Genomic DNA, 21,192 nt, shown 5'->3' on the forward strand with positions numbered 1-21,192 from the left:
TTAGGAAGAACTTCCTGACAGTAAGAGCTGTTTGACAGTGGAATTTGCTGCCAAGGAGTGTGGTGGAGTCTCCTTCTTTGGAGGTCTTTAAGCAGAGGCTTGACAACCATATGTCAGGAGTGCTCTGATGGTGTTTCCTGCTTGGCAGGGGGTTGGACTCGATGGCCCTTGTGGTCTCTTCCAACTCTATGATTCTATGATTCTATGAAGGCACTCCATGCCACCAAGGCTGCCTGAGCCTCAAGTGACAGCAAAGGATCCAGGAGTACTCCCAAGCTACATACCCACTCCTTCAGAGGAAGTGTAACCCCATCAAGAGCAGGCAACCTCCCAGCCATCCAGTCTAGGGAGCCACCCACTAACAGAGCCTCAGTCTTATCTGGATTGAGCTTCAGTTCGTTGGCTCTCATCTAGTCCATTACTGAGGCAAGACAATGATCCAGCACTTCCACTGCCTCAGTTGCAGATGTAAAGGAGAAGTAGAGCTGCATGTTGCCAGCACATTGCTGACAACCTCCTCCAAACTCTGTTTCAGGTTAAACAGCATAGGGGAACCCCATGTTGAGGATTCCACAGAGCTGAAGAGCATTATTCAAGCATCAGCATTCATGTAGGAGCAGAACCACCACAAAGCAGCGCCAGTAGGATGCTATGGTCGATGGTAGGGTGGATCTACACACAGGGAAAACGCCCCCACTATAAATAGGTCAGAAATTAAATCATTATAACAAAAGAAAAAAATGCTATGTAAAATTTGCATAGATTTTTTCTCTCTCTCTGGTGCCATCTGGTGTTGCATGTTTATAACAAATTCAAAACACTGTTTTTGGACTAATGTAGCTGAGTCCTTAGATTTTTCTGAATCCATGGAGGGCTTCTCAAGGAGTGGTCTTACTGCTGCCTCCTTCAAACAGGCAGGAACCACCCCCTCTTGTAAAGAGGCATTAACCACCTCCCTGGCCCAGCCAGCTGTCCCCTCCCTGCTAGTTTTTATCAGCCAAGAGAGGTACGGGTCCAGAGTGCAAGTCCTAACTGATCCAAACACATTGTCCATGTCCTCAAAACTTACTAACTGAAATTCATTCAACATAACAGCACTAGACAGTGTTCTAGACACCCCATGAACAAACAAAAATCACAAATGGATTGCAGAAATGAATTTGAGATTAGGAAAATGGGAAAGTGAAACCAAGAGATTTGTCCATTTCTCATTGCAGGGTGGGGGGGGGGGAGTCCAATCCATGGGAGGGAACCTAGGACAGCAGCAGGCAGGTCATGTATGCAGGAGACCTTCAGAGATGGGTGCTTGGGGCAATTATCACTTTGCCAAGGTAGAAGAGATTTTTATTTTTTCTTTCTTTCTTTTTCTTTTTATGTTAAATCTTGGTTTTTGTATTTTTTGTGTTCTTTTTTGGTTTATTGTCTTGTAACTTCTTTTTTGTTAAAAATTTAATAAAATATCATTTAAAAAATAATAATAGAAGAGGTGGTGTCCACTGGAAGGATTTTGTGACAGGACAAGCAGCATTTGTGCAGGGCGTTGTGGCATCAGGTTAGTATACATTGGAGAGTTCATTCCTTAAAGATGCATAAGACTAGGCAGTAAAGTTCTGGCAAACAGCAAAACCTTTCTCCTGACTATACATTGCAGGTAAAAAGGCACCTAGTTCAGTCTCCCCCGTCCCTCCCAAAAAAGAAGATCCAAAAATATTTAGGAAGAATGCTACATTAACTGGATTTCTGCCACTTAAAGGGAGAAAAAAAATTGGGGTGGGGATAGAGATGGCAACCTTCCTTGTGAAATGCATGTCATGTTGACTGGGCTGCCTTGCCTTTCTGTGAAAATGTTCTCCCTCCCTCCATGACTGGCAATTTTTTGGTATAAACTAGATGCAGGGTGTGGTAATGCTCAGAAACATCAGCAAGGTTTTGAAGAGCTCAGCCTTGCCCTTTAGCCCTGCATATTGCAACACAAGATGGTTGGCACAGAGCTGTTCGCCTTAGAACATATCTGGCGTCTCTTAAAGATTTCTATCTAATATATAATGTTTCATAAAAAGAGATGGACAAATCCAACCTTATACTCATCCACGGATGCACCACTATGCTGTGCACATATACTGAAAACACACACACACACACACACACACACACCAGCCTCTGCAAGGTTTTGTTTTCCCTGTTCCTGCATGTAGTTAGAAAGCAGAATAATATAACCAGTTTATGTGCATTTGAAAAGCATTGCTTTCCATGAATTCACTTGCATAAATACTGTGCTGTTACTGGCTCTGCTGCTTTGCCTTCATCAGCAACCTAAAATTCATGGTGTGCAGAGCTAACGACAGAGACAGTTCCACTTGCTTAATTTCTCCTACCAGGCTGCTGTGAAAGACAAAGGAACGGGATCAATAAAAATGGCAACCCTGCTGTAAGCTGCAAGTCTTTTCTCATTCAAAGATTGAAAAGTGGATGCAGTCAACTGGAGGTGAAGAAAAACACTCTGCACAAGTCTAGTTGGCACTTTATTTTTATTACTTTATAAGCCCCAGAGCTGCACTGTGAGATTGAAACCAGATTCAAGGTTCACACCCTGCAAATACCTCAGTCAGGAGGACCAAGGTCTGTTCACCTGTTGAGCAAGATGGCTAGCTGCCCAGAACGACACCACCAACCTGTCCTATCCTGTCCATCCAGTTTAGCTCAAAGCCCTCATAGTTTTGCTTGTTCCAGCAAATCCTTGGTAGTGCCAAAGCCACTCCAGAAATAAGCCATGGGGCACGTTACAAAATACATACTTCAACTGCATAAAGGCAAGACAGTTTCTGTCGGAAAAAAGAGTGGCATCGGGTGAAAAGCATTTCATTCTTAGCTACTACCACAATCTGGGTTCAGTCCCTAGAAAGAACTTCAAGCCTGTAGCCTTTGAGTGTTGGAGTGATGCAGCTCCCTGAGGTGAGCCTGCCCTGTGTCCCCTAAGCTAGTCTTCTCCCCTCAGGTGTGGTGCTGGTTCTGTCATGAGTGCTGAAGTAAGATTCAGCTGTCAGTCTGGCTGACATGGATGTGAGAAATGGGCAGGAGGCACGATATCAGCCTTTGCCTCAGAGAGCAAAATGTCTTGGGCTGACCCTACCATTCATGCAAGGAACAAAGCAGGACTTTCCTCACACTGTTGGGATGTGGCAATACCCCAAATTGCAAAAGAATACATAAAGTTAAGATTTTAAATGAACATATTGTATTTCTATAACATAGATATGAAAAGAGTTAAGAACTTTACAAAGAATATGTATGTGGCCTATAGCCAATAGAACATACAGTAAGCAAATAATTGTAGTTTCACAGCACTGGAAAACAGACACCGTGCAAATGATGACAACAATATCTCTCTCTCGCCGCACTGACTGCATGTTATCTTCCAATGCTGCCTGTACCACAGCACAAAGATATGGTTGTCCAAAACCTTGACATCCTGAAGAAAGACTGTGGTGTAGTCAGCATTTGGAAGATATATCCAGTCAGCATGATTAGATATGGCAGAATACATTGTTGTGATAATATGTGCAGTGCCTGCATTTCAGGGTTTGGAAGTCACGTGAAACTGTTTGGTTAGTACTATATATAAATGGTTTGGTTAGTATTGTCTCCTCCTCTGAATGCACCCCTTCTGGAGTTAGGGGATGCATGGAGTTTCCAGTTTCATGAGCCACATGCTGCCATATGAGGCCCCTGCCAGCAGCCCCTTCCCGCTCTGCAATTTCCCCTTCAGTTTTCAGGGGTCTCTCCAGGTAGAGCAGGACATAAGATCCAGAGCAACACTGGGTTCAGTCCTACTTGCAGTCTTCCTGAAACCAGGATTTTTCTGCTTCAGGTGTCAAAATAAATTGACTTGGATGCTATATACTTTGATTTTTTGAGGGTTGCCATTTCCTGCTTTGTCTCAGGTGGCAAAACAGCTAGGGCCCGCTCTGCTTATGAATGCTTGCTTTGGCATTTTAAAATTTTCTTAATATATTAAGCATCCACCAATATTACTGACTTTCCACTTACTACAAAGCTTATGGGTTATAATAATTGTGCCAGCAAACAGATCAGATTCCACCAGGACAAGTTTCCAAACAGACAAGGAATGATTAACAGAAAGTTAGGTATTCTGGAGTGTCACTAGAAGAAATGGAATGCGAAGACTTTATTGTCTGCTGAGTTCCTATCGATCCCAGTGAGACTTTGGCACCCCTTTCTTTGAATTGTTCTTGTTGGACACAATCCAAAGCACGCATGGTGAGTTTTCTGCTAACTTCTGTTATGGGAAAGGCTCTGTGCACAGGTGCACAAACAGTTTTCCTGCTTTGTGCACAGAAAAGGTTTTGCTTGCAGGGGCTAGACATGTTTTACCTATGAGGCTGTGCGCTGCCGTGGCAAATATTTGTCTAGAGTTACAGTGTTCACACTCAAACTCCGTAGTTTGGGAATGGCACAATGTGTATTGTGGTTCACACCAAGCAAATCACATCTTTTAAAATATACACCCTCTTGTGCAAGGGGTGAATTTCTTCTTTGCGTGCCCAGGCGGAGACCCTCTGACCCCAAGAGACCACCAGAAGGAATAATCACTCGTGACAACGTGTTGTGGAATTAAAAATTGGCCACAACTTTATTAAACCTTTCAGATGTAGGAAGACCTTGGCTTAGGCACTGGGCACGTATCCCTCCCAGCCTGCAGCTAGGGAACGGGGGCTCCTCAAGGTGAATGGGATATGGGAGGGTGCGCTGCAAGACTCTTGTGTACGCAGGCAGCCCATCCCATATCCCCGCAACCCAGGGGAGTTCACTGACAATCTTTCAGTGCGTGGCCAGTGACTTCGTATCTTGTTGTTGTTTAGTCGTTTAGTCGTGTCTGACTCTTCGTGACCCCATGGACCAGAGAACGCCAGGCACTCCTGTCTTCCACTGCCTCCCGCAGTTTGATCAGACTCATGTTTGTAGCTTCGAGAACACTGTCCCACCATCTTAGAATCATAGAATCATGGAGTTGGAAGAGACCACAAGGGCCATCGAGTCCAACCCCCTGCCAAGCAGGAAACACCATCAGAGCACTCCGGACATATGGTTGTCAAGCCTCTGCTTAAAGACCTCCAAAGAAGGAGACTCCACCACACTCCTTGGCAGCAAATTCCACTGTCAAACAGCTCTTACTGTCAGGAAGTTCTTCCTAATCTTTAGGTGGAACCATTGCTCCGTGTCCGCTTCTCTGGAGCAGCAGAAAACAACCTTTCTCCCTCCTCTATGTGACATCCTTTTATATATTTGAACATGGCTATCATATCACCCCTTAACCTCCTCTTCTCCAGGCTAAACATGCCCAGCTCCCTTAGCCGTTCTTCGTAAGGCATCGTTTCCAGGCCTTTGACCATTTTGGTTGCTCTCCTCTGGACACGTTCCAGTTTGTCAGTGTCCTTCTTGAACTGTGGTGCCCAGAACTGGACACAGTACTTCAGGTGAGGTCTGACCAGAGCAGAATACAGTGGCACTATTACTTCCCTTGATCTAGATGCTATACTCCTATTGATGCAGCCCAGAATTGCATTGGCTTTTTTAGCTGCCGTGTCACACTGTTGGCTCATGTCAAGTTTGTGGTCAACCAAGACTCCTAGATCCTTTTCACATGTACTGCTCTCAGGCCAGGTGTCACCCATCTTGTATTTGTGCCTCTCATTTTTTTTGCCCAAGTGCAATACTTTACATTTCTCCCTATTAAAATTCATCTTGTTTGTTTTGGCCCAGTTCTCTAATCTGTCAAGGTCGTTTTGAAGTGTGATCCTGTCCTCTGGGGTGTTAGCCACCCCTCCCAGTTTGGTGTCATCTGCAAATTTGATCAGGATGCCCTTGAGTCCATCATCCAAGTCGTTGATAAAGATGTTGAATAAGACCGGGCCCAAGACAGAACCCCGTGGCACCCCACTAGTCACTCTTCTCCAGCATGAAGAGGAACCATTGATGAGCACCCTTTGGGTTCGGTCAGTCAGCCAGTTACAAATCCACTGAGTGGTAGCATAGTCAAGACCGCATTTTACCAGCTTCTTTACAAGAATATCATGGGGCACCTTGTCAAATGCCTTGCTGAAATCAAGGTAGGCTACATCCACTGCATTCCCTTCATCTACCAGGCTTGTAATTCTGTCAAAAAACGAGATCAGGTTAGTCTGACACGACTTATTTTTCAGAAATCCATGCTGACAATTGGTGATCACAGTATTCCTTTCTAGGTGCTCACAGACTGTTTGCTTAATGATCTGCTCCAGAATCTTCCCTGGCATTGATGTCAGACTGACTGGGCGGTAATTATTTGGGTCCTCTCTTTTCCCCTTTTTGAAAATAGGGACAACATTTGCCCTCCTCCAGTCTGCCGGGACTTCGCCTGTTCTCCAGGAATTCTCAAAGATGACTGCCAGTGGTTCTGAGATCACATCTGCCAGTTCTTTTAATACTCTTGGATGCAGTTCATCTGGCCCTGGAGACTTGAATACATCTAAACTAGCCAAGTATTCTTGTACTATCTCCTTAGTTATTCTGGGCTGTGTTTCCTCTGCTGAATCATTTGCTCCAAATTCTTCAGGTCGGGCATGGTTTTCTTTATCGGAGAAGACTGAGGCAAAGAAGGCATTGAGGAGTTCAGCCCTTTCTGTGTCCCCTGTTTGCATTTCACCATCTTCTCCTCTGAGTGACCCCACTCAGAGGACAATCTTGTCCTCTGTCGTCCCCTTCTCCTTGCGCCCTCCATCTTTCCCAGCATCAGGGTCTTTTCCAGGGAGTCTTCTCTTCTCATGAGGTGGCCAAAGTTTTGGATCCTCAGCTTCACGATCTGTCCTTCCAGTGAGCACTCAGGGCTGATTACCTTAAGAATAGATAGGTTTGATCTTCTTGCAGTCCATGGGACTCTCAAGAGTCTCCTCCAGCACCATAATTCAAAAGCATCAATTCTTCGGCGATCAGCCTTCTTTATGGTCCAGCTCTCACTTCCGTACATCACTACTGGGAAAACCATGGCTTTAACTATATGGACCTTTGTTGGTAAGGTGATGTCTCTGCTTTTTAAGATGTTGTCTAGGTTTGCCATCGCCTTTCTCCCAAAGAGCAGTCGTCTTTTGATTTCGTGACTGCTGTCACCATCTGCAGTGATCATGGAGCCCAAGAAAGTAAAATCTCTCGCTGCCTCAATTTCTTCCCCTTCTATTTGCCAGGAGATGATGGGCCCAGTGGCCATGATCTTCGTTTTTTTGATGTTGAGCTTCAGAGCATATTTTGCACTCTCCTCTTTCACCTTCATTAAAAGGTTCTTTAATTCCTCCTCACTTTCTGCCATCAAGGTTGTGTCATCTGCATATATGAGGTTGTTGATATTTCTTCCGGCGATCTTAATTCCGGCTAGGGATTCATCCAGCCCAGCCTTTTGCATGATGAATTCTGCATATAAGTTAATTAAGCAGGGAGACAATATACAGCCTTGCTGTACTCCTTTCCCAATTTTGAACCAATCAGTTGTTCCATATCCAGTTCTAACTATAGCTTCTTGTCCCACATAGAGATTTCTCAGGAGACAGATGAGATGATCAGGCACTCCCATTTCTTTAAGAACTTGCCATAGTTTGCTGTGGTCGACACAGTCAAAGGCTTTTGCATAGTCAATGAAGCAGAAGTAGATGTCTTTCTGGAACTCTCTAGCTTTCTCCATAATCCAGCGCATGTTTGCAATTTGGTCTCTGGTTCCTCTGCCTCTTCTAAATCCAGCTTGTGCTTCTGGGAGTTCTCAGTCCACATACTGCTTAAGCCTGCCTTGTAGAATTTTAAGCATAACCTTGCTAGCGTGTGAAATGAGTGCAATTGTGCGATAGTTGGAGCATTCTTTTACACTTCCCTTCTTTGGGATTGGGATGTAGACTGATCTTCTCCAGTCCTCTGGCCACTGCTGAGTTTTCCAAACTTGCTGGCATATTGAGTGTAGCACCTTAACAGCATCATCTTTTAAAATTTTAAATAGTTCAGCTGGAATATCATCACTTCCACTGGCCTTGTTATTAGCAGTGCTTTCTAAGGCCCATTTGACTTCACTCCAGGATGTCTGGCTCAAGGTCAGCAACCACACTACCTGGGGTATACGAGACATCCATTTCTTTCTGGTATAGTTCCTCTCTGTATTCTTGCCACCTCTTCTTGATGTCTTCTGCTTCTGTTAGGTCCTTTCCACTTTTGTCTTTTATTATGGAAATCTTTGTACAAAATGTTCCTTTCATATCTCCAATTTTCTTGAACAGATCTCTGGTTCTTCCCATTCTATTGCTTTCCTCTATTTCTTTGCATTGCTTGTTTAAGAAGGTCTTCTTGTCTCTCCTTGCTATTCTTTGGAAATCTGCATTCAATTTCCTGTATGTTTCACTATCTCCCTTGCATTTTGCTTGCCTTCTCTCTCCCGCTATTTGTAAGGCCTCGTTGGACAGCCACTTTGCTTTCTTGCATTTCCTTTTCATTGGGATGGTTTTAGTTGCTGCCTCCTGTATAATGTTGCAAGCCTCCACCCATAGTTCTTCAGGCACTCTGTCCACCAAATCTAAATCTTAAACCTGTTCCTCACTTCCACTGTGTATTCATAAGGGATTTGACTTAGATTGTATCTTACCGGCCCAGTGGCTTTTCCTACTTTCTTCAGTTTAAGCTTGAACTTTGCTATAAGAAGCTGATGATCTGAGCCACAGTCAGCTCCAGGTCTTGTTTTTGCTGACTGTATAGAGCTTCTCCATCTTTGGCTGCAGGGAATATAATCAATCTGATTTCAATGCTACCCATCTGGTGATGTCCATGTGTAGAGTCGTCTCTTGTGTTGTTGGAAAAGAGTGTTTGTGATGACCAGCTTGTTCTCTTGGCAGAACTCTATTAGCCTTTGCCCTGCTTCGTTTTGAACTCCAAGGCCAAACTTGCCAGTTGTTCCTTTTATCTCTTGACTCCCTACTTTAGCATTCCAATCCCCTATAATGAGAAGAACATCCTTCTTTGGTGTCATTTCTATAAGGTGTTGTAAATCTTCATAGAACTGGTCAATTTCAGTTTCGTCAGCACCAGTGGTTGGTGCATAATCATGGATTACTGTGATGTTAAAAGGTCTGCCTTGGATTCGTATTAGATCATTCTATCATTTTTGAGATTGCATCCCAGTACAGCTTTCGCCACTCTTTTGTTGACTATGAGGGCCACTCCATTTCTTTTACAGGATTCTTGCCCACAGTAGTATATATGATGGTCATCCGAACTGAATTCGTCCATTCCCATCAATATTTATTCTTGCCATCTCATTTTTGACCACATCCAACTTACCAAGGTTCATGGTTCTTACATTCCAGGTTCCTATGCAATATTTTTCTTTACAGCATTGGACTTTCCTTTCGCTTCCAGCCATATCCGCAACTGAGCGTCCTTTCGGCTTTGGCCCAGCCGCTTCATCAGCTCTGAATCTACTTGTACTTGTCCTCCGCTCTTCCTCAGTAGCATGTTGGACGCCTTCCGACCTGAGGGGCTCATCTTCCAGCGTCATAACTTTTATATGCCTGTTGTCTTTGTCCATGGATTTTTCTTTGCAGGGATACTGGAGTGGCTTGCCAGTTCCTGCTCCAGGTGGATCACGTTTGGTCAAAACTATCCACTATGACCTGTCCATCTTGGGTGGCCCTGCACGGCACAGCTCATAGCTTCTCTGAGTTATTCAAGCCTCTTCGCCACGGCAAGGCAGTGATCCATTTAGGGGACTTCCTATTTACAAACCCCTTTAAGAGGGGACCCTGGAATCGCCACTGCAGGGGGCGGGGTGAGTCACTACTTCACGCCTCCCCCCATATACAGAAGATAGACTAAAGGATTCCGCCAAGGCCTCAAACCGCCAAAGTTGTGACAAATTGCTATGGGGAAGGCAAAACCTGCCAATGTAGGGAAATTCCTTCCCGGTTCTTCAACAGCAACCATCAAAAGTCTGTAGCAGCGCCCACTGAACAGGAAGAAAAAATGGTTAACCTGCAAACAAGCAATAGACAAAGGGAGGGTTGGGTGGGTGAAGCTCCGGAGCCAACCGCATGCTTGCTGCCAGCTCCGCCTCCTATTTATGCAACTGGCCACACCTCCCAAAAGTGCTGATAGGTTAACTGGGGTTCGGTGGGAACCCCCAATGACTATGACAAGGAGGTGGGCCAGCCCAACCAGCTGGTGAGTCCTATGTGGCCAGAGGTGCTGCGTGCGGTCCTGCAAAGGGCGCCCACAAAGAAAGGTGTGAGCACTCATTATTGCACATTGCATTTTGGAAAAGAATGCATACAGTGTCATGGTAAGCAAAGTATGTGGGGCATTTTAAGCAATCACTCATAGTAAGAATTAGTTCTTACAATAAGAATTTGTGCTGAGTCAAAGCATCACCAAGTGAAGACTTTCGAATGAAAGCGGGCACTGGCGGAGGAAGAGGAGTGCGGGGGGAGCGCACCGCCCCCAGCAGCTTGATCCCAGTGGGGTTCCATCGTGGCTGCCCCCCTGCCTGCGCTAGGCGCCCCGCCCCTGCAGGTGGCATGCCCTGCCCCCAGGACGCACACTACACCCTGCCCCCGCCTGCTCTCCACCCCCCTCCCAGTGCCAGAGCATGAAGCTCCACCACTGAAAAGGGGTTTGTGGTGTTCAAAATACCCTCATATAAACTTCACATATGCAATTAATTCATGTCTTCTGTGATTGTTTGCAAACTTTACAAGCATATAAGAAGCAAGTTGTGGCACAGTGCAGGGTGGGCAGGATGAGTCACCCAGCTGCTTAGACCTCAAGCTGAATATCCACTCATCTCTTCAGATGTGATGTGGTTTTTGCAGCCTAACATAGCCCCTCTCCCCATCTTCTTTGTCCTGGCTCCCAGTCTCTGGCTCCAACAGCCATTGAGAGATGGCTCTCCTGTCTCTCCTAGCAAATTTGCCCACCTGCAATTTGGCCCAATCATAGCTGGACTTGGGGGAGTGGCAATGGGGGGGTGGAGCTGAGGCAGACTTCCTGGTGGAGTCTTCACCCAGGTCCACTCCCTGGGTACAAAAACTGGTCTGGGCTTCACCTGAGACCACAGTTGCCTGCAGATCTCCCTCCCTCCCACACATATTTTCATGGTTTTCACTGTTCTGTTGTGCAATTGTGTGGTATTTGATAGACCTTGTTATGGTTCTTATGGTTGCTGTATGTGGGGTTAGGGAGGAAAATTTCTCATCAGAAGAACTGGCCTGTTTTGAGGATTTCGCCTACCTCACAGCAATCATCACAACATGTGCGGATATGGCATTGGGTAAATTCCTAGTCTTTGGCAGAGGGGAAATTGTGAAACCTCTGCTTCTACCTCCTTGGTGGTGGGGAACCCCGTTAAAGGGATGCATGGGGAGGTCCATATGTCCAGGCAATGGCTGAGGACCATAACACTCTCCAACGTGGCAAGTCTGTGGGAATTGCACCTATTTGATGTATGTCATAGGTGAACCCCAAATCAGTCTTGAACCCTGATATCCCTCCAGCAGGTAAGCTGGAGGAGATGGTAGCTACCCAGCGCCAAGCAAAAACTCATTTACATCTGCAATCAATAAAGTTGTGGCCTAATTTAAATCCAAGAATGTTATCGGTGGTTCTTGGTTTTTCTGCTATGGCTAGATGGGGTGGGGTTCACTGCACCCTGGCAGCAATCTCCTTTTCTTTCTGAACTGTGTTGCAGGGATACACAGGCTGCAGTGTACAGAAGGAAGAGACAGAAAGTTGCCCAGTTGTCAAGACACTTGGGTGATTCTTCCTCACTTCCACCTCTGGGCTGTGACTTACATGCATTATAGTGCAGGAAGAGAAGAAAGTATCCTTGCTTTGCCTGGTGAATCAGAAAGAGACATTCCCCTTTCTTCCTGTACGTGTAATTCCTGTGTTGTAATTCCTGTGTTGTAATTTCTAGCAGAGCACGGGAAGTGACCTCTTGTTGCCTAGGCAACAAAAGTACACCCTACCTCATATTTCTAGCATAATGCATGAACTTTATTTATCCTCAAAGTCCCCACTACCAATAATCTATAAAAGGGAGATGCTTTAAAACCCTAAAGGAGGTTACAACAGTAGGACTCATAGGTTAGAGACAGACAGTAGAAAAATTTGGTTCAGTTCACATTTAAAGGTGAACCTTTAAAAGCATAAAAGCATAAAAGCTCAAATATTAGTGTAATAAAATCCAAAACTGCATTATATTGGGGAAAATTGCTTGTGAACAAGTGAATATTAGGTAAAATTGCACACAAAATACGTAAAGGGAAACTATTACTAATTTTTATGAGGACATTTAAAAAATTGCAATCAGATGTGGAAATGTGGAGACTGGAAAAACGAGAAACAGGAATTTGACAGATTGTCCCATCCTTCTCTGCCCTAGTAATAATTCACAATGAAAGATGTTTGAAGGGCTATAATAAATAGTCCACAGTCAAAGCAATATATGCTGAGCTAGACATGCAAAATAAAATAAATAAAATAAAATAAAATAAAAATAAGCTAGAAAATCTAATGCCACTTCCATTGACTCTTGTCAGGGTTGGTGCTAACTAGTAAATGCAAAACAATATATGGGCAGAATTTTATTTCAAGGCCAAAGGCTAAAAATCACTGATAAGCCTAAACTTATTACAGAGGAAGTTTGTATCATCTGAGCAATGATTTAGCAAAGACTGCATTGTGCTTGTGTACAGTGCTGATCTACTGATTTTTTTCAGAGCTTGGTCAAGATAGGTCAAATAAGGACATGCACATCTTAAAAGCACATGCCTTAAACAAATTGCCTGAAATATATCAACATTTTTTATAAGCCCGCTCACCCCTTTTCATGTGGCGGCATTGTGGGACGGAGGAGGCTTCACTGGGGCCCCGACGCGGGATTTCAAATTGTGATCCCCTCCCTATCCGGAACTGGATCCTACCTGCACCCTGCTCTGGCAATGGGAGCCAATGGAGCCAACGGTGGACTTCTCTCGGATCCGCTCCTTGCCCATTTAAGCAGCCAGCACCTGGGGTCTCAGCCTGTTTGTTCCTGTGCCGGGTTTCCCTGCTACCCACCCTCGGTTTAAGCTGAGAGTCAATGCCTTTGCTGTGGCTACAGTGGTCACCGTCCTTTAAGGGGCTGGGTAGGAATTTGCCCACTGGGCTAACTGGCACTGACCCAGTGGTTTTGCCTACCTCATAGCAATCATCACAACTGGTTGAGCATTGGGGCAATCCTTTGTTTTGGATGGACAGGAGGTTGTAGTCTCCACCTGCCCCTCCAAACGCTGGCGTATCCCGTTAAAGGGATCTGGGGGGAGTGGCCATGTCCGTGTGCCCTGGCATGGCCAGGGCCGAAGGCACTCCCCCAGACGGTGGTCCCTGCAGGGGTCATCCTATTGGATGTAAGTCTGGGAACCCCCACCTGGATTGACAATGCGTCACTTTCGGCAAGCAGACCAGAAGTATTTAGACTGCCCCATGCCCAAGCCAAACCTCTTTCATCTGTATTCTATAAAGTTGTGGCCTGTTTTGACCCCAAACCCAGTCTTATTGGTCTCTTATTATACTGGTTGGGGTATGGGAAGTCTGATGCCTGGTCCGGCAATGGTCCAGGGGCTGAATCCAGATGAGGAAAGTGCCGTTGAACTTTCCATAGGCATGATTGGCCACTGTGAGAACAGGATGCCTTTGCCTAGATGGCCTTTTGTTCTGATCCAGAAGAATAAGTTGAATGAACAGATTTATGTTCACACACTAGATCGTCACTTTCTTTTCCCCTGCATGCCCCCCAAATTTACTTCAGAGCTCCTCGCCCAACCCTCAGGGATAGATGTTGAGTGTGTGCAGGGGCCTCTAGGGAGAATGAAAAGAAGGTGAAGTTCCACAGTGTGAGCAGACTTCCATTTTGTTCACACATGGGCAGCATTGCATACAACCACATATATTTAATAAAAAGCACACTGAAGTTGTTGTCAGACATGCAATCAGATGAGTTCCATAAGAGATTCAAAGGATCTTTTGTTGAAAGGAGGATGCACAACAAAATAGCAAATGTGGTTTGGTGTAAATATGTGTTAAGCAAGCACAGTGGGGCAAAAATAAATAAATCCTAGTTTCACATATTTACTGATGGCAGTGACTGACCAGGAAAGAGAGCTTGGGATTGTGGTAGGTTAGCAGCTCAGTGAAAACATGGTTAGTGTGTGGCAGTAGTGAGAAAGGTAAATTCCATGCTTGGGATTAGGAAGAAAGGAACTGAAAATAGACCAGACAGCATCATAATGCATTTTTATACATCTATGCCATGGCTGCAACTAGCATCTGGTGTTTAGTTCTGATCACCACATCTCAAATATGAAACAGTAGAGCTAGAAAAAGAATAAAAAAGCAATCAAAACCATCACGAGTTTGAAGGAGCTTGCCTATAAGAAAAGGTCAAGGGTTGAGTCCTCATAGTTTTTTGGGGGGGGTGAGTATGGACTGACATGATACAGATTTATAAAACAACCCACGGTGTGGATACCATTTCCCCCCTTCCTTTCCCAAGAGTCATGCAATGAAGATGGTTGGTAGAAGATTCAGAAGAGAGAAAAGAAGATGTGGGGATGACCACTAGTCTCGATGTCGGGGACTGCACTTAAATTTATGGAGGATCAATATAGGCAACGATTTGCCCCACAGATGCCCTGCAGAAAGACAGAGGCATCTTCCCTCTTAGTGCTTTGGTAGTCTCAATGTCAATCTTATTATAATGATAGAAAGCAGAATGTGATGTTGCAATAAGGAATTGAAATTGCCGGGGGGGGGGGGCCTTACTTGTTTCTTTCTTAAAAAAGAAGGAAAATTATACTATGGTGGTGGAGGGAAGAGCATGCACCCATCAAAAGACAACACCCCCCCCCCATGTTCTTTTTTTTAAAAAAAACTTTTCATCTCTTTATTTATTTTAACCAATATTTAATTGGTTTCTAAAGAAATACAAATACATTAACCATTAAACACTTCCCAGCAGTACATCTAATGGTTTTGTTTTATCCATTGTCTCTAGACGTACAGTGTTGTATTGCTAAAGGAGAAATGGTAGCCTCATACTATGGGACTACATCACACTCACTATTGGTTAAACTAAAACAAAAAAACAAAAAACCCCACCACCACCTCCTGCAAGAACTGTTCCAAAGTGTGTCTGAGCGGCAGGTCTCTCATGAAAACTTTACAACGGAGGTGACAGAAACACTTTCGAATCACAATGGGCTCAGAAAGGGCCATAGCTCAGTGGTAGAGCAACGCAGAAGATCCTAGGTCTGCTCCCTGGTATCTCCAGAGAGGGCTGGCAAATGACCCTTCTCTGAAAGCCCAGAGTAGGCAACCCTGAGCTCAGTGGATCAGTGGTCCATCTTGGTACAAGGCAGTTCCCTTTGTCCTTAGCGCCTTCTGGAATAGGGCTTTAAAAAAAATCTGCAGGTGTTTGAGAGGTGCTATGAACCCCCTGAAAACCCAGTTACAAGTAAAGTTGGGGCTCTTGTACAGCTGGGGGAATGGAAGGATGCAAGTCACAGATAACAAGATCCAGGTAAACTGCACAAACCATTGAAGTGGTAATCCTGTCTATGTACACTTACCTAGGAATACGCTCTGCGGAACAGCTGAGAGTGGTATTCAAAGTTAGTGCTACACAGAGTAGACCCATTGATGTTAATGGACACAAACAGTGGGTTCATTAATTTCAACGAGTCTACTCTGAACACAGCAGAACACATTGTAAATGTGCATAAGATCGGGTGTTAGCGTGTTTTAGATCATAAAAGTATCAAGTACAATTTGGGGTGAGGGGAACCCCCCCCAAACCTCTTCGCCTTACTTCCATGTAAATGTGTTTGGACCTGGAATGCCCATCCTTAATATCCTTATATCAAAGTAAGCACCATAGAAATAGTTGATAGTAACAAACTAATAATGAATGCATTCAGGATAAGGGTGTACTGTACATTATCTGTAAACATTCTTCTGTGCAGCTGCAAACTGCTTATGCAAAATCTATATCCAACTATTTAAGAACAGAAGGGAAACATTGGCTACTATTCAGCGATCTATAGCATGAATATTAAAATGACTGAAAGGGCAGGAGTCCCAAACTGGATGGTAGGAAGCATTCTCAAGGAGAAAATCCTGCAGGATATGGTGGGAGCTTTAATTTAAATGGGGGTTATAATGGACCTTGAGTTTATAATTAGAAAGTTCTATTAGCAAATTATTGGTACATACGTTAGATCACGGTCAATGTTCTTAGGATTAAGATTAATGGGACTGTCATCTACATTATCTAGAAATAGCTGCACAATCCTAACCTCGTCTTCTCTTAACTAAGTCCTATGGAATTCAATGAGGCTTACTCCCAGTTTAGCAGCGTTAGAATTGCAGCCTTAGTCTCTGTTTTTATTTATATGAGATTGCTTCCAAAAATGTGCTTAGGGTATCATCCAAAACAGAAGTACATTCTGTTAAAATATTGGCATTTACTTCCAACATAATTTATAATTGATGTGTAAATCATCTTAAAGCCTAATATTTCAGTTGAGTTTAGACAGATAAAAGCATGATAAGAAAATCAATGAAATGCTTGAAAATGAGACATTTGTATTGGAAGGCTCCATAAAATTTTAACCCAGAGTAAATACTATGCCTAGGTTATTAAGAAGTATTAAATAGTCAAAGTGGGTGAAAAACTCAAGAATGATTATATTTCATTTTATATGTGTTTATTTCAAAAAGCAATGAAACATACAAAGGCAAATGGCAAAGCAAAGCAAATCCTTTAAAATACCGTTCTAGGATTGCAAAATAATCACAAATGAATTATTTGTAGTGTTGTAAACTAACATGCTTCTGTTTGAACCGTGAACTTCAAAGTCATCAAAGGTTAGTGCCTCTGCCTTGACTTTTCAGACCTGCAATATCTTAAACATGCCTAGTCATATTATTTATAATAACTAATTTTACTTTTAAATATATTTATTTTAATCCAGCCGACGTTCAGACTTGCTGGTTAAGCTTGAGATGCACATTCAGCTGGGGTAAATTAATCTGTCAGGAGGAATATTAAAATGTTGCAAAGAAGAACAAGGAAAACTCAGTCACAAAGAAGTTGTTTTACAAGCAATATGGGTAAAATTTATATGTTGATTAATCAGAATCTTCTCCCCTACTTCCATAGATTGTGAGGCAAGGCAAATGAGTGATTTATCAAAGAACATGTATTAAAAGTATTCCAGGTTCTTCTGACAACCATCACTAGAACTATTGGTACGTCTAGTACATGAACAAATTTTAATATCTGAAGTCAAAACTTTAGTCTAAATTATAACAGGACAGGGTTCTTAACATTGCAAATATTATTCTGTCTTTCTTTGCATAGAGGAAATCTCCTACAGTAGTTTACATTTTAGAAAGCTGCTTTGCTTAAAACAAAAATGTTGCAATCCATTTATTTCATTTTACTTTTGTCTGTAGCACGCCCCTTAAGACATTAGATTTACTAGCATCTTTCACTGATTCCTGCCTCTGGTGAATGCCAAAGTCTAATTTGTTTTCTTTTGAATAATTTCAAAAGCTACATTTTGAACCATTTCATATCTGCATTTCAAAAGCTGAAATGGAAAAATAAACCACTTAAAGGCTCACTTGATTATGTTATTACATAAGACGTCCGCCTATCCTTCAAGGGTTATTATGCAGGATTCTAAGGACACATAGGAGAGAGTGGCTGTTTTTGTAATAAATGAATCCTGTTTCAACTTCAACATCACTAAAGTCAACAATACATTGTCTGCATTTGAGTATGTTCTGCCTAGCCTGGATCGCTTTTAGGAACTCTAGGAACACTTCTGAAACATCAGTATCTAGGGGCATTTTTAAGCAGGGTTTCTCCCCCCCCCCCCATCAGCTTTACTAATTTCATCTGATATAATTACAAATATGCACCTTGGGCATCATCAGCAATTCACTTTTTCCTATTTCAGATTCAGCCATTTCTAATGAGAAGTATAAACAAGCAAGAGATCCTTCCTAATAAATATAATGTGTATAATATATATAATGTATATAATATAATTCATTTCCTTTTATTTCATTGGGTAGCAATTCTGTCTGCTTCCTTCTCAAGTGTACTGTAAACTATTTGCATGATGGTTCTGTTTGCTTTTCACTTTCAAAGAAAAACTGAACAGACCGTCTTCATATATCACACCATTCACTGTTGTGTAGATGCATTTGGAAGCCAACATCTACATGCTGCAATTTTATAGCATTGCTGTTTGCATTGCACATACAATTAGAGCATTCCTAAATAGGCAGTAAAGGATCTTCTCTGAGATCGCTACAAAGTAAGCATGATTTAAGTGCCAATTTCAACCAATTCCCCCCCCCCCAAAGAAATATATAAAGATAATCAAGAACCCAAGGTCCTACCTTTCCCCGTGCACGTTGAGTTCCTAGATGGGATGCACTTTGCTCAAAAGCACACTGCGTCCTATAGTCTGTGATCAACACTGCAGTCAAAGCATCACGCATGACCTCTCTATATATATGCACACAGCAGTCGCCGCAACAAGTGGCTATCGAGAGTCCTACTTCATCCCCCTGTTTATCAAGTGAGCTTACTCATAGAAACAGATCCTTCAAGCAAACACTAAATCTCCATTGGGAGGAAACTGAATGATACACTTGGAGGAGGAGGGGGAGGAGGATCTTATTTTTGACATAGCAGATGAAAATACCCACAGCTATTGCACATACCATTTATTCTGTTAACCATGTAATATACATTGTCATTTTGACGTCCAGACCATTTCTCTTCTTCCATCACCTCCATGTCAATCCAATTCACTCATTCTTACCAATGATGAAATGGGGGCGGTGAGAGGAAACATGGACAGATTGTTATCCTAGATCCTGTATTTGCAGGACGTTTTAAAACCAGCCAGATTAAGCATCGAGAAGATGTTAGCCTTGATAAAGGAAGCCCCACTGGCTTTCTGTCTCCCTGAGACAATGAAATCACATAGTTGTGTCTGTGTGTCTTTCTGTTTGGGATTGTTCTGTTTTAACACATAAGAGATTGAAGGTCGACTACTAGTCTTAATTAACTCAAGTTAAACTAATGAGGGTGGGGGGAGGGAGAGGGAGAGATTGAAGGTTGGGGGAGGGGTGGCTACAGAAAGAAAACGGATCATTAACCAAGAAGGGTTCAGTTTCAGCTAAGAGTTAGGTGGAGGAATGGATACAGCCAGACTCCATTCTTAGCAGGGGGAAAGTTCGCTAAATGCTATTCTTTTGATGCTGTAAGTAAATATTTAACTTGCATCTGGGAGAAGCCATCAAAGACCATCTGGAGTTAAATTCCAGTTCCTATTTTCATTTGGATGCATTTCAAACTAGATTCCAAAGCCAAAGGCTTTCTACTATCCCTACTCTGCCCATTCTGCTTCATTTCTACATATTATTGTCCTTATGTGGAGGCTGTACAGGTTTATTTAAGAGCCATAACATCAAGCCCTGCCTGGTTATGGGCAACTTCTGTGATACATCCAAAACCTACAGCACCGGCCTCCACTAGAAACCTCCAAGAGCGGTGTGGTTTCTCCACAATGCCTATTATCCATGTTGTCAGCAGCATGCCTTGTTTGGGCCTCTGAACAAAAAAAGAGAGAACTATTTTTCAGCATCCTTCATGCAGAGTGGCAGAAGATAGAGACTATATATGTAGAATGTATAGTTAAAAATTTAAATGGCATTATTTCCATACACTCTTGGCTTTGTTTTCCCAAGATAGTCTACGCAACACTGGATTTAGGGCTGTGTGTGAGGTTTCCCCGTGCAGGCGCTGAGCCAAGGGGTCTCAGAACGGAAGGTGAGAGGGAGGGGGCATGAAAATATGAAATATTGGGCAGGGCACCAAATTTTGTCATTGCTCAGGGTGCCATATTACCAAAGTCCTCCCCTGGTCTAAGCTAGTGCATAGTATATCAGACGTACCAGTCTAAGACCTGAGAAGAACCATTCATCCTATGAGATCTTTGTTGATAAAAGTACCTGCTGTGCAAAGATTTGGCCTGACACAGGTAGAAACCCATGGTGCAATTATAGGGTGGCCTGGAACCCATGAGTTCTCAGGCATCTCTCAGTATCCTTAAGCAATGATACACGCGTTGCAAAGTATGGAACAAAATGGGCCACTTAGCAGCAGACATGGCACACAGAGGATGCATATGCAAAGTGAATGAGATGGCAGCCACCCACCTCAGCTTTGTCCTTCAAGGTGTGATAAGGCTCCTGACCAAACAATTCCTGCTTTCTCCTGTTTTAATGCACAAACCACTTACATGAATGCAGCCATGCCAGCTCACTAAATCACTTAGTTTTGCTGCTTGCCTCAGATTTCCAATGGACCAAGCCTTGGACAGGTGCATGTCTGGAAGGTTTGAGTTCTTTTTAGTAGGTCACAAATTGTGTCAGCTTGATTTCATACAACTGGTGGAGGAATTTTCTGCTGTTCAAATAAAACATAAAATAGTAAAAGGGGCTATTTAGACAAAGTTATAAGAAAAGCAATGGGCATCAAGTTTGGGGTTATCCCAAAGGATGTGGCATCTGTGGTGTCCCCTCAAGTAGGTTAGTGGGGCTGGTTCATCAGTTGTGCCTTGTGGCTGCTGATCCTTCACAGTGCTGTCTACTGAGGATCAGCAGGGATCAGCAGATGGGATCACATAAGAGATTTCTGTATCCTGCTTAATTAGCACTTTTGCTCCTCCACACCTCTAGACTAAATTTCTTTGAGAAGAATCTGATCCTGTTTCACCACACCCTTTTCTTTCTTTCTTTCTTTCTTTCTTTCTTTCTTTCTTTCTTTCTTTCTTTCTTTTCAGATTTATCAGGATGTTTATCTTGGCAATTGTGCAGCTTCCAAGATTTTGATATGGGTTAGAGTGAACAAAACAAGCTGAAGCTTAATCCATACAAGATGGCGGTACCGTGGGTAAAGAAACTGGTTGAGGAGTGCAACTGGTGTGTGTGCAGGGGCCATATTCTCCTTGAAGGGCCATGTTTGCACATGGGAGTCCTGGTATGCCA

General features: G+C 43.3%; 1 protein-coding gene across 1 annotated transcript in view; it reads right to left on the bottom strand.

The window, feature by feature from the left end:
* Positions 1-18,660, bottom strand: part of ALDH1A1 (aldehyde dehydrogenase 1 family member A1) — a 63,425-nt gene extending 44,765 nt beyond the window's left edge. The window contains exon 1 of the mRNA XM_079996114.1: positions 18,532-18,660. The gene's annotated coding sequence lies outside the window, so the exon portion shown is untranslated. The remainder of the gene's footprint in view (positions 1-18,531) is intronic.
* Positions 18,661-21,192: the final 2,532 nt, after the last annotated feature.

This window comes from Podarcis cretensis, assembly GCF_951804945.1.
Source record: "Podarcis cretensis genome assembly, chromosome: 11".
In the NCBI taxonomy this organism is placed as follows: Eukaryota; Metazoa; Chordata; class Lepidosauria; order Squamata; family Lacertidae; genus Podarcis; species Podarcis cretensis.